Here is a 12,351-nt window from a genome sequence, read left to right on the forward strand (position 1 = left end):
GCCGGGCCGGGCCGGGCCTGCCGCCGGGGCTGTCAGCGGGCCGCCCCCGCCACACGCCAGGCTTGGGGCCGGACGACACACTGCGTTTCCCAACTGCCTGCAAGGCACCCTGGCGCGCCCCGTGCCCCGTCTGCACGGGTAAAACTGACCCCCTCGGGTTCCGGAGGGGACAGGGCGTTACCGGGCGCGGTGACAGGCGTCACGTCCCGGCAGAGGTTGCGTTGAAGCTGTATGAGTTACTCCTGCGTCACGGCTGAGGCACTGACCTCACCGGAGGGACGGTGACAAGCGGGGTGCCTGAGGGAGCCGGCGGGCAGCCTCCTGCCGCTTCACGTACTGCGGGTCCCGGGGGTGCGAGTAATGGCCGTGCTGCTCGGGGGCTGGGGACACGGCCGCCACCTGCCCTGCCTGGGGCCCAGGGGCCTGCCCAGCCTCTCGGAGCTGTTTGACTGGGGTGGGGGAATCCGTAACGCATTCCCACTCGTGTCCCATCGCGACACGGACACAAGCACTCGTGCAGCAGAACGCGCGTTGTGCTGCTGCCCCTCTTTTTCTGCGTGCTTTGCTGAGCACCGAGCAGTGCCCGTGAGTTTGGGCCTGCGTAGTGGCGTAACGGGGCTCTGGGTGGAAGTGGGAAAGCTCACGAGCCTCTGAGAGCTGCGGTTTCTCAAGGAGAGACACTTCTGCATCAGTTCACGGGAGGCTCAGTTCATATTTTGAAGGTGCACGGCTGTAAAAGCTAGCGATGTACTCCTTTAAAATGGAAGAAGAGAGAAAGGAACCATCTGAACACAGACATTGTTCTGCTGCTGCCCAGAGAGCTGGGGCTTCTCTGGTTTTGGATTGCCAGCATACTGCAGGACTTGCAGTCTGGAGGAGTTAAACAGCTGAGTGACTACGCTCCTCATTGCTAAAGTCTGGGAGGAAATAAAATGGATGAGAGGTGGCTGTGAGGATAGAACAACAATGAGAAGGTGACACAAGTTTCCACAGAAGTTTAGGAAAGCGGTTTGGAGCTATATTTAATTGGCATTAGTGTTGCAATATGTCAGAGGGCAAGGTCAGAACTGACCAGTTGGAGTTAGAGGATGTGTTCTGGCTATAGCAATTCCAGCTATTGCACATCACTTCCCACTGTGTCAGACCCTTCTTTCCTTCACACAGTCCCTTTCCAAAAAACCTGCTTCCATCACAGAAAGGGATAAATAATCTGAATGACAGCTTTATTGCCATCTGAAATTGCCAAGAAATGACAAAAACCATCCAGTAAACCGGCCACTTATTCTCCACAGCAGCTTTAGCACTCAGAATATATGAACATTATGTTAACAGTATCATCTCTCTTGTAATCAGCCTCATTCATGAAGACATACAGGGTTCTTTCAGAAAAAGATCACGCCATAAATGATTGAAACTGTGCTTCCTTCAGACAATATATGAGCCCTTATTATTAACATATTTTTATTACCCTTTTGGGCACACCAGCTGGATCTGTAAGAAGGCTTTTGCCACATCCCTGCTACTTCACTGTTCACGTGAATGTATGCAGAATAAAGGCAGAATCAAAAATTCTGTGTTCCCTTCCCAGTAATCCTGGGTGAATCATTTCATAGGTATATTACCAATACAATGATGAAAGTCAGTTAAATACTGAGTCTGAGAATGTTTTCTTCACAGGAAATTTATAGGACTAATAGTTTTGTGAAGTACTGTGGGATCCTCTACTGCATTATGCTAGGGAAAGACAAAGGATACAGATAAAAAGCCTTTTCCTTCCACTGTTCACGTAACAAGAGGTTTCCAAGGGCTTATTTTACTTCCCAACATAAACCCCCTCTGATCCTGCATAACATCACCTCAAACCACACGTCTTTAACAGGAGATAAGGGTGAAGTCAGCCTAGCGACTGTCGGCTATGGGAACAAGACAGGATATGGCAGGAGGTTATCCTAGTTTGTACAAAAATACCCTGCTCTGGTATGTTAATCAGTTCTGACAGCAGAATGAAATGGTGCACCCCTTGTGTATCTATACGTTACATCCCATACATATCTATATGTTAGTTGAAATGCCTAGAATAAAACCCTTGACATTAGGTAATATTTAAAGGAAATGTGTCAGATATAGTCATTTGAAAGTAGTTCTCTGCAGTTTGTTGTGCAACTGAGCTCATAAAAAAATGTCACTCAAGCATTAGTGCTATTCTTGTTAATCTCGAGGGTCTCCCTTTTGTGATAACAAAAAAGCAGAACTTTTCCCCATGTTCCTCAGAGAATTTGAGGGTCCCTGCTCTGCATGGGCTGTATTTTTGCAGGTAACAGATCCATAGACAGGTTATAATCAAATAATCCTTTGATCATCCAGAATCTTTCAGTCAGGTGAAGGGAACGGCAAATTGGAATGGCTGAGTCAAACCAACTGTAAAAATTAAAAAATCATACATAGCCTGTGTTTCTGCAGTCGTGTTGCCTTGACCCATATACAGGTCTAAACATCTTACTGTGATCTGGCCTGCATAAACTTCCAAATTTTAAGGTATTGGCATCAGCTTTCTAATATAACCCTCCTAATTATTGGACTTCTGTAAAGTGTTTGCCTTTAAACAGTATTTATAACTGTGCTTTGATCAGATCTCCAGAGCATAAAGAATTACAAAGTTTTCTTTAGGGAGAACTGCTTTTCCAGCTGTTTAGTTCAGGCTTTGGACTGAGCTTTATTCCACCATCCAGATTTTAAACCATGCTTTGAGAATAGCTGTCAAAGTCCTCCATCCGTGAGGAAGTTATTAGATAATGGGCAAAATACTGCTATGACTGAAACCACCCGTGGGTTTAATAAGTCTCTAAATGGCCAGAGTTAATAGCTTCTACAAAATAATGATGTTCCAGCAGGGTAGAAAGTCCTCCCAAGTATAAATATTGTTAAGTTTATGGAGCTCCCAGATGACTTTCACTGGGGTCTAATCTAATCGCGTGCTGTGGATACAGGGACTCGCTCACCACTAACATGCAAAGGCCAATGTGTGCTGTCTGCTGTGATTCCCCAGGGAAGCCCAGGTGACCGGTGCCAGCAGCATGGCTCTTCTCTGTGCACAGGCTGACTTGACACTCACAAGCCCCTGCAATTTGAGATCAAGAAAAATCAACCTAGTCCACGCTTTCAAGTCTTCAAATATGCAAGTGTCTTTTTTCTGCAGTTCTTTGCTCACGATTTTATAATTCTCGTCTTTCCTTGACTGCGTGCTCTGTGACTGCATTAGCACCTGCCTCTGCACTTAGACTCTCTATTTTCCTATCATGTCATGGATACATGAGTCATCTTATTTGTGATCTGCTGAGCTGAGTGAGAGTCATAGTAGAGTTCTGTGCTTCAAGGCCATTAGTAACGCTGCTAAAACTTGCATAATATATTCTTCTGTGTCTAAATCCCTGAGAGATTGAGTAACTGTTTTCTTTTTCACCCCAAGTGACTGTGCAACCAGATGAGTCACTGCTGTTATGATAGAGGAATTGTAATCTTTGTGTCTTTCCAGTTTTGTTTGGCCAGAAATTTATTATATAGGACACCTTTGTGCAATCTCCTCTAAGTCCTTATATGTCACCAGAGACCTTTTCATTGACTTCAGTTCACTTTAGATCATGTGCTCTGGTCTGGAAACTGCGTTAGTTTAGGTTATTGGTAAAACAGATGGAGAGAAACGTTCACCTTTATCCAGCACCCTGGAATGATATCAGAAAGCTCTTTCATCTCATTATTTATGGAAGCATTAGTGAAACTTAAACGTATTGAAAAGTATTTAAATAACATTAAATAAAAGCTTATTTAAAAAAAAAAAAACAACAACCAACAAAACACAGAGATACGCTGGAGGGAATATTTTGTACAAAAGATCTGCAGTGACATCTGTGAATAAACCATGGAAGGGACTAGCAACAGATGGCTGGTAAAAAGGCGGAGGGAGTGAAAGGTGGCCTTTTGTGATAGGTGAATGCGGTATCCCTGCAAACAGCATGGGATGCTCGGCCAGGGCCCTTTGGGGAGCAGGATCTGACCTAGAAGGGGCTGGCACTGTTGGAGCAGCCTTAGCCCTGCACTGACGTGAGCTGGTAGTAACTGTCCCAGGAGGAGCCTTGCAGCCAGAGGCATTGCTGGAGCTTGGCACCTTCCCCCATCGCTGTAGGCGAGACAGTGTTAGTGCAGAGCCAGGCATCAGCCCCTGCTCCACCTGGCAATGCTGATCTAGGCTTGGTGTTGGTGCTAGAGCACCTCAGGCTGTACAGGACATCAAGGTTCCTGCTCTTAAGTAGCCACTTCAAGAGTGGGTAGCCACAAAAGCCAATCTTCTACCTGAGCATTGTCCAAGCACACTTACAAATGTTGCTGAGTTTATTGTTTCAAATGTTTTCATGATTTTTCCTTGCCTGATATGTTTTTCTTAATTAAGCCAGGATTTATTTACCCTGTCTCTGTGACCCCATCTCTCCCATGAGAGCCTGCACTGAAGTCCAGCTGGCCAGCCTTCTTCTATCAGCAATCACTGCAGCAGAACAGCTTCTAGTGAAACAATAGTGGGAGGAAAAGTCAGGAATTTCTGGATTTAATCCTGCCTCAAGCAGTGATGAGTTGTGTGGCTTTAGGTGAGCCACAGGACTATGTGAGTCAATATGTAATGTGAGAAAATGAGCATATCCCAGAGTCATGGCAGGCTCTGTTCGTTCATCTTTCCCCACAGCTTAAAATCAGATGAGTGCCTGACCCCATTTTTTCTCATACTAAAAAGAGCAATGCAGGAATATACTGGCCATGGTAACTTCTTCTGGCTGAAGATTCCTTTTCCCCTCTTTTTCCATTGTCCCCCACACTGGTGCTGCTGCTTTCCAAGATGCTCTGAAGCTAGTGAAATAGTTTTTTCTCATAAATCTTTTAAATCATGTAAATCCTCTGGGCGTACCAGCTGACATTTTAGATGTTGCATTTTTGCACTTGTGCCAGGAAGCATTTAGCATGTTACAGTTGCTTATGTTGTATTTTTTTAAAGAAGGGAAAACAGTTCCTTCCTCTTGTGTCTCCAGCAGAGAGACTGTTTCTCCTTGAGGAAGGCGTTCACATGATCATATAGATGCGTCAGATAAATCCCTTCCCACGTTTGATATTTGGTAAGTTGAATGATTGTTATTCCAAAGCCAATAGCTGGGATGGTTGTGTGATTTAACGTCTCCAGAGCAATTTTTTCTTCTGTTCACAAGCTTTAAGGAAATGAAGTCTAAAAATGAAATCCTTCAACTTAGAAAGACTCATTAACCAAACACTGTCGACCATGTTATCTTCACAAATATTTCTCCCTGCTTGTTTGTTTAAAGCTGGCCAAGAGTTCCAGAAATACTTTTAAGATAACAAAAATGGGCATCCAGATTGGAAAGGAACTCTGTATTTAGAAACTCTGAAATACTACCAGGGGGTGGCTGTGCTGTTAACTCTTTTCCAGTTGGTCTGAACCTCCATGGCATTGGAGAGTGAGTCATGGCATTCTTTATATAAATCTTTTTTCCCATCCTAGATGATTTAGAAAAAAAAGTACCCTAGGGGAGTCTAATAATACAATACCATCTCTAGTCACATCGTTGAGTTCAATAGGGTTATTGCCGGAGAGAGTCTAAACCAAGCAGTTTCCTGAAGGCAGCGTAGGGCAAGAGCTGACAAGGCTCAGTATTCACTGCGCCCATGTGCATTGGGGGCAGAAACAGCTATAAGCTTAATTCTGGAAGGGAAGGAAGGGGAAGAACTGAGGGCTGAGTGTTGGTTTATCAGGGGATCTTACAAGCCAGCTCTCTGCTGCAGAACACGCCTGAGAACACTGAGCCTTTACTACAAATTCGCACACACAAATTTTTAAAATGTACGCTGAGGGTGTCATGTTATTGCAAAACTGAGAGTGCCTATAGGAAACAAAAGCAGGGCACCTTACTAAGCTTGACCTCCACAGGCATTTCAGTAGCAGAAGCAGAATCATTTCCTCCTCATATAAGTAATAGTTCAGTTCTGAATTTGCTGTCTTTGTGAGATAATGGCAGAAGGTTTTTTTCAGCCTCTAAAGGATGGCTTACAATTTTTAATTAAAATGTGTGTTAGTTAACTGTATTTGTTACCATGGGTTTAGGGGCTTGTGCAGAACCCAATGCCTTGGCAGGCCCACAGTGCAGTTCTTGTGGGTATTTTCTTTTCAAAGCTGTTTTTAACAAACATGTATTTAGTGTCATTACAGTCCTCAAACAATTTCATGCAAGAGCCATCAAAGCAAAGCAGAAATGGACACACTGGTCCCTATGTGTATGTCAGAAAATTTCACTGCACTAGCAGTGGTTCCTGGGCTGAGAAATAGTCCCTGCGAGAGCACAAGGACTTTGGCGAGATACAACAGTATAAACGAGGTGTCTCTTTTCCTTTCCTGCTTGGATGGGTTTCATCTCACTGCCTTGAAGCTGCCTACAAGGTAAGTATCTAATCCACGGTAGTTATTGAGCTCTTCCTCTAGCCAGTGAAGATGGACAGAGGGGATGAATTGCCCTCTGATATCTGATCTAACACCGCTCTCTTAGTCCTGGCCTCTACTTACTGTCACAGGAACTTTGATGTCTTATTTTTAGATGAGTTTTTGTGGTTTTAGAATGAAAGTCTGATTGTAGCCGGATACTAATTTCAGTGAAAAAAATAACATGTAAAACCTGACGCACGCTGGTCAACGAGGAATGTGCTGGGCAGTGGTAATCTTGACTCAATTATCTGTCTGTAGGGGTTGAAATTTAGTTAGCACTTTATGGTTAGGCACCAGGTGGTGTTAAGATGTTGCTTAACTGAAGAGCCATTATTTACTGGTAATAAAATTGATACCATGACACATTCCTTATGGCGTAGATGTGCTATCATATCTTGGCAACGGTAGCAGGAGGAATTATTCTGCCTGGCTTGCAGTCTTGTCTTCATTGTAAAAGGAAAAATAATGAGGCTGTAATTACCCAGCTTGGAACTAAATGAACCCAACTGAAAATGCTGAATGATGAAAGATGACTCCTAACAGCTTCCCAAACTTAGCTTGTTTGGATACCATCACTGATGGTGCCATTGTCAGCTCCTGGCTCTCACTGGGCTGGATCCATAGCCAGCAGGCACAGCTCAATTGTTTGGACTGTGGTGGTATCCCAGTTTGAAGTACTGTTGAACAAATAGAGGTATATATACCATAAGCCTTGCCAAAATTATCTGTTTACATGAGGAAGTCAGTGTGCAGCAAATTAGGATGAAATTCATAGCACGCAAGCCCCTCTATATTAATTCTTGAGGTAAAGAACCCTATCATGTAGTGGTTTACTCCAAATTAGTAGTTACTTTGCAGGTGAAATCACACACTCCTCCCTCCAACATCCAACATTTCAATACCAAATCTTGAGGCTTCTCTAATTTTGCATCTTAAATTTATCTAATAAACCAGTAGATTCAATGAGTCTTTTTTTTTTTCTCCTTTGTGCAAATAAAGATGGGAAAAGGGGGGTCTGTTATTCCACTAATTCTAGTTCTGAGTTTCACACAATTTCTTGTTAGCTAGCAATGCAACAGCTAGCAGACTTACTGCCCAAATTGGTTTAGGTACTGAAAAGCTGGTGACCTTCTGCCTTCAGCACAGGAGTGGTGTGTTTGGTGGAGCTGTTGCAGAGACGAAGATGAACTTCCCAATGCAATGGAGAGTCATAAAGGAATGCTTCTAGGTGCTCAACTGGCTACATTCTTGTTCAACTCATCCTTGAAGACTGCTGAGATTTAACTGTATTATTAATGATATGTTACTGTGCCTGGGATGTGGATAAATAACAACTAAAAAGACCTCTTAGTAAAAATAAAGAGGATTTTCCCTCCTGGTTGCTCAGTTTGAGCCCTGATTTCTGCAGGAAAGCAGGCAGCGCTGCTGTGGAGCACACACCTCTTGTCCGAACAGTGAGATCTCCTGCTGGTTGCCATAGGGATGGAGAGAGCGGAGGCCGTTTGGGGCAGCAATTCTGCAATGCAAGCGCCCATTCGGTACAGCATCCCCTCGCTTAGCAGCTCAGTCAGTCGGCCAGCTTGAGAAGGGCAGCTTGCAAAGTGTCCATCTATAGTGGGCCATTTTACAGATATTTAGCTTGTTGTAGAGGTTGCTCCCTTGAACATGCCTTTACAGGATGGCCAACATATAGAAATATGTTGAAATACAGAAATATATCTGTCCATATAGAAATAACGGCATAACTGTCGCTCCAATGGCTTGCAGCATACACGGCAGGTCACAAATATTGCAGCTATCTGTGCATGCAGGGAGGAGATATTAGGCAGCACAGCAATTTGGACAATGGGTATTTTGGACAGTGACTGGCATTTACACTTCCCTCAGTATTAGAGGGTAAGGAACCCAGACCCAAACCCAGACTTTTAGATCAAATATGACTGAAACTTTCTGACCCAGGACAGCCTGGATGGTGGACTTTTATTAAAGGGTCTTCTGCAAGACCTTCTATAAAACATCTAACTCGGGATTGCATGGAGCTAAGATTTTAACATGGCTTGAGGAAGCTGATGTCTATTTAAATGCCATTGCTAGATTATTCTTGTGATGTATAATCTGAATAAAGATACTTGATGCTTTATCAGGCCAATTTTTATAAAGCTGAAAACAATCACTTGAGAGATGTTATAAAAGGAAATTATTTAATCCACAAAAGTGAGTGGCAACTGGGATCTGTATGAAAACATTAAACTCTATGTCCAAACTCTGTAATCCTGCATAAAAGTGAAAATTTTACACATGTCTAAAAAACCCCAGCCCAGCTTTGGGAGGAAGCAAGAACCTGAAACAGGTACAGTGAATTAAGGGAGCAAGCGGAACCCTTTAAAAACTTGGAAATGCTAGAATAACCATAAGGGAATAGTCATGACACAAAAAGCAGTAAAGAAAATACATCTCAAGAGCAGTGGGGAGTGAGATTGGCTGTTATTACGTGAGGAAGGTCTGCTGGCATGCACCCACAAAAGCATCGGGCTGTCCATCTGTGAGAGACGTGGAGGAGCTGCCAGTAACAGTGTGGACAAGGTTAGTGTTCTGGGCTGGGTGATAATCTGTCTCTGTAGCAGTCATTTAGCCTTCTGTCCTTCCACTAGCCAACTGCCAAAAGGAGATGATAATACCTCTTTTCCTTTATTTTTGTCTGTCTTGGATATTTAAAGGATTAAGCTTTGTGAGGCAGGGACTATGCCTTAATATCTACTACTACAGTAGGGATGGAGCGTGGGATGTCAGTCTGAGACACTGGTGTAACACCACCAGGATCACTTGAGAATTGATGGCTCTGCCTCCTGGCAAATCCCATTCCCCGCAGCATCCCTCATTCCTTTCAGGAGCCAGCACCGTACCCTGCCCACACAGTCGGTAAGGAACAAGAGGGTTTTGTCAGCCCCTGAGTCCACCCTGGGGTGGCAGAGCCCTTCTCTGGGCCACCCAATATGCAGGGTGTCCCCATCACTTTGCTTACGCTTCCCTGTGTCAGCCACTGCACACCTGGGCAACACCTGAAACCCAGGGCAGGTTCCCAGTACAGTGCTGGGAGCAGAGGGCTGTATGCAATGCCGGAGTGAAATGCTCCCGGGCCACGAGGCCAACCCTGTTTTTATTTCATGTACACTGTCAGCACAAACAGAATACTTTGTTCCCTGACCAGAACATGGAGCTCTTCCCATGGAGCGCCCTGAACTCCTGCTGCTCTCAGACCAAATCGCAGGGATGCTGCACCTCCCCAGTTTTAGTCTTTATGGCCTTGGGAACAGCTAGAACAGATAAATAGCACCATGTCTAAGGACATGAGATGGCACGGGACACAGGAACAGCCTTGTTGAGCTTATCCTGGCTGTCACAGTGGCCAGCTGCTTCACGAGAAGGCATCTAGTTACATGTACCCCATTAATGAACCGACATGGAAAGCAGGGGATCGTGCCAGGAGGTTAGGCTGAATTTTTTCCTGACCTTAGGTAGAGAGTGAGTGTGTATGGTGAAGCCTGAAAGTTGCAGTCCTTTGACTCACAACAGAGGATTAATAACCTGAGTGTGATGCCTCACCAGGAACACCCCATTCAGCATCCATGGAATAAAATCACATGAAAGTCCATTTAGCTGAGAGCACAAGTCAGGATCAAAATATTTACATGGCTTCTGCACATCTGCAACAGGAATCCTTGTCTTGCTGCCAAACACCAGGGAAAAATCATAACCGTTGGCTGGATGGCTCTGGCATATATTATAAAGCTGACAGAGATAACTATTTTCTTCTCATTTATTAGCATAGCCCTTTGCTCTCCAAAAGAGAGAAGCACAACTGCCAACCCAGCCTGCTACTTGTTTTCTTCCAACTACCCCTTCTAGCAGAAACAGAGGGACAAAGCAAAGGAGCACCTGTGTGTGGACCTCTGAGGATCTCCCGCTTCCCTGCCAGCAAGACCTGAGCAGTCAGTCACGATCAACTTAAGCAATACCTCTCCTGTTGCACCTTCTCATCCTGACGATCATTGTTAGCTCTGTGTATCTGACCTTTCTTAGCAAGCAGAATGAACCTATTTAATTAATAGTTGCATATTCTCCCCCCCACCCCCATATACATCCCTGAGCAGACAGAGATGTTGCTATTCACCCTGTGTCCCAATCAAGTAAGCTTTTACCAGTGGAACAATTTTCTGGCGAAGCATGTGCTGGATGCATGACCTTTGTGGGTTTACACTGAAGAAGCTTCTGGATTCCTTTAGACAAACAAATCCCTTACCAAGCAGGATTTAATGCTTGTTTTGTAGTCTTTGTGCCGCTAGCCAGCTGCCGCGCTTTCTCCTATCAGCAGCAGGTAAAGTGCTTCTTATATAGAGTGTGTAAGGGAGTTTGTAATGGGCTTTGGGACCCTTTGGGTAGAACATGGCATAGGGCAGTGCGGTCACTGACTGACGACTCTGGCTTGCCATGAGATCTGAGTTTGAGACCTGCTTGTATTTGTGTCAGCTGCAAAGAGATAACCGTCAAGTGACTTATTTTGCAAGAGCCTTTGGACAGAAGGAATTTTGCAGAAATGAAGGATTAGAGGGTGCATGTCCACAATGGGCTTTCAGCAAAGGCTTTGAACCGGACTTTGGAGACTACCAAAGAAAAGTTCATTTCTTTTCCAAACGGAATACATCCTCTGGGGAAAAAGGAAAAAAAGTAAGTTTGGACCGAGACTCCAGCCTATCTAGCCAGGACAAACCTTTGGAGGTGTTCAGCTCAGCAGCCAGAGGAGATAAGGTCCTTGGGGAGTAGTGGCCGGGAAGGGGGAAGGGACAAGCTTGTGGAGTGAAATTGCCCAGAAGGAAAACACAGCCACTCACTTTGCAATGAAAAGCTTTATCATCTCTGCACAGATTACTGGAGCTAAAAATAGCTCCAGCTCAAAGTAAACAGTTTTTTGATCGTGCTGTGCCCTGCTGGCATGTCAGCCCCACACTGAGCTACCGTGCCAGCGGCCACGATGCACATCCCCAGGGTCCCAGCACTGAGAGGGACTCCCCAGCGCCACGCTCGGCTCTTCCACCCTGCCCACTAATAGATGTGACCTTGGAGGGGGTTTGCTAATGAGTTTAGCCTCATTACAAGCTTATTTTGTGTTTCATTTGTTGATGAACCTTTCCGGATGAACAACTTCTATAAAAAGAAAACGGGTCTGAACGCCAAGTAATTCATTCATTCAGACGTCCCGACACCTTCTCTCTCTTCCCTAATCAACAGCAAACTATGTCCTTCCTTTGACAGCAAAAAAATGGCTTGTCACTAAAACTGCTTTTACCTGTCAGTTTCTCTTCTTCACATGAATCCCTGAGTGCAAGCTGTTATTTGATGGCTTAAGACATCCACACTTTCGGTAGGGAGCCCAGCAGACCGTTGAAATACATTCTGTGGGTTTTTTGATCAAAAGTTCATTTTAAGTATTTATCTGGGGGGAGGAAGTCTGGCAAAAAATCAGGTTGTCACATTTTTTCCACACGTATCTTGTGCCATTCCGCATTTCCTTGCAATCTTGATGACATCAAGTGACATGGAGAGCTCAATGCCTGGGAAACGTGGTGGGAAGCTGCCCTTACGTGAGGAGACTTCACGCTACATCAGTGGGCTATCGCAGCACTGCTCTAACCCCGTCAGCACGAACTTCTGAGGGAAGCGAGGCTCAGGCTGCAAAAACATTCAGGTCAGAGGCAGGTCAGATCCTTCTGAAGTGACAGCTTTTCTCCTTGGGCTTCAGAGCTTCCCAGAGGGTCCTTTGT

Source organism: Haliaeetus leucocephalus, unplaced genomic scaffold (assembly GCF_000737465.1).
Source record: "Haliaeetus leucocephalus isolate CR32 unplaced genomic scaffold, Haliaeetus_leucocephalus-4.0 Scaffold273, whole genome shotgun sequence".
Lineage (NCBI taxonomy): Eukaryota > Metazoa > Chordata > Aves > Accipitriformes > Accipitridae > Haliaeetus > Haliaeetus leucocephalus.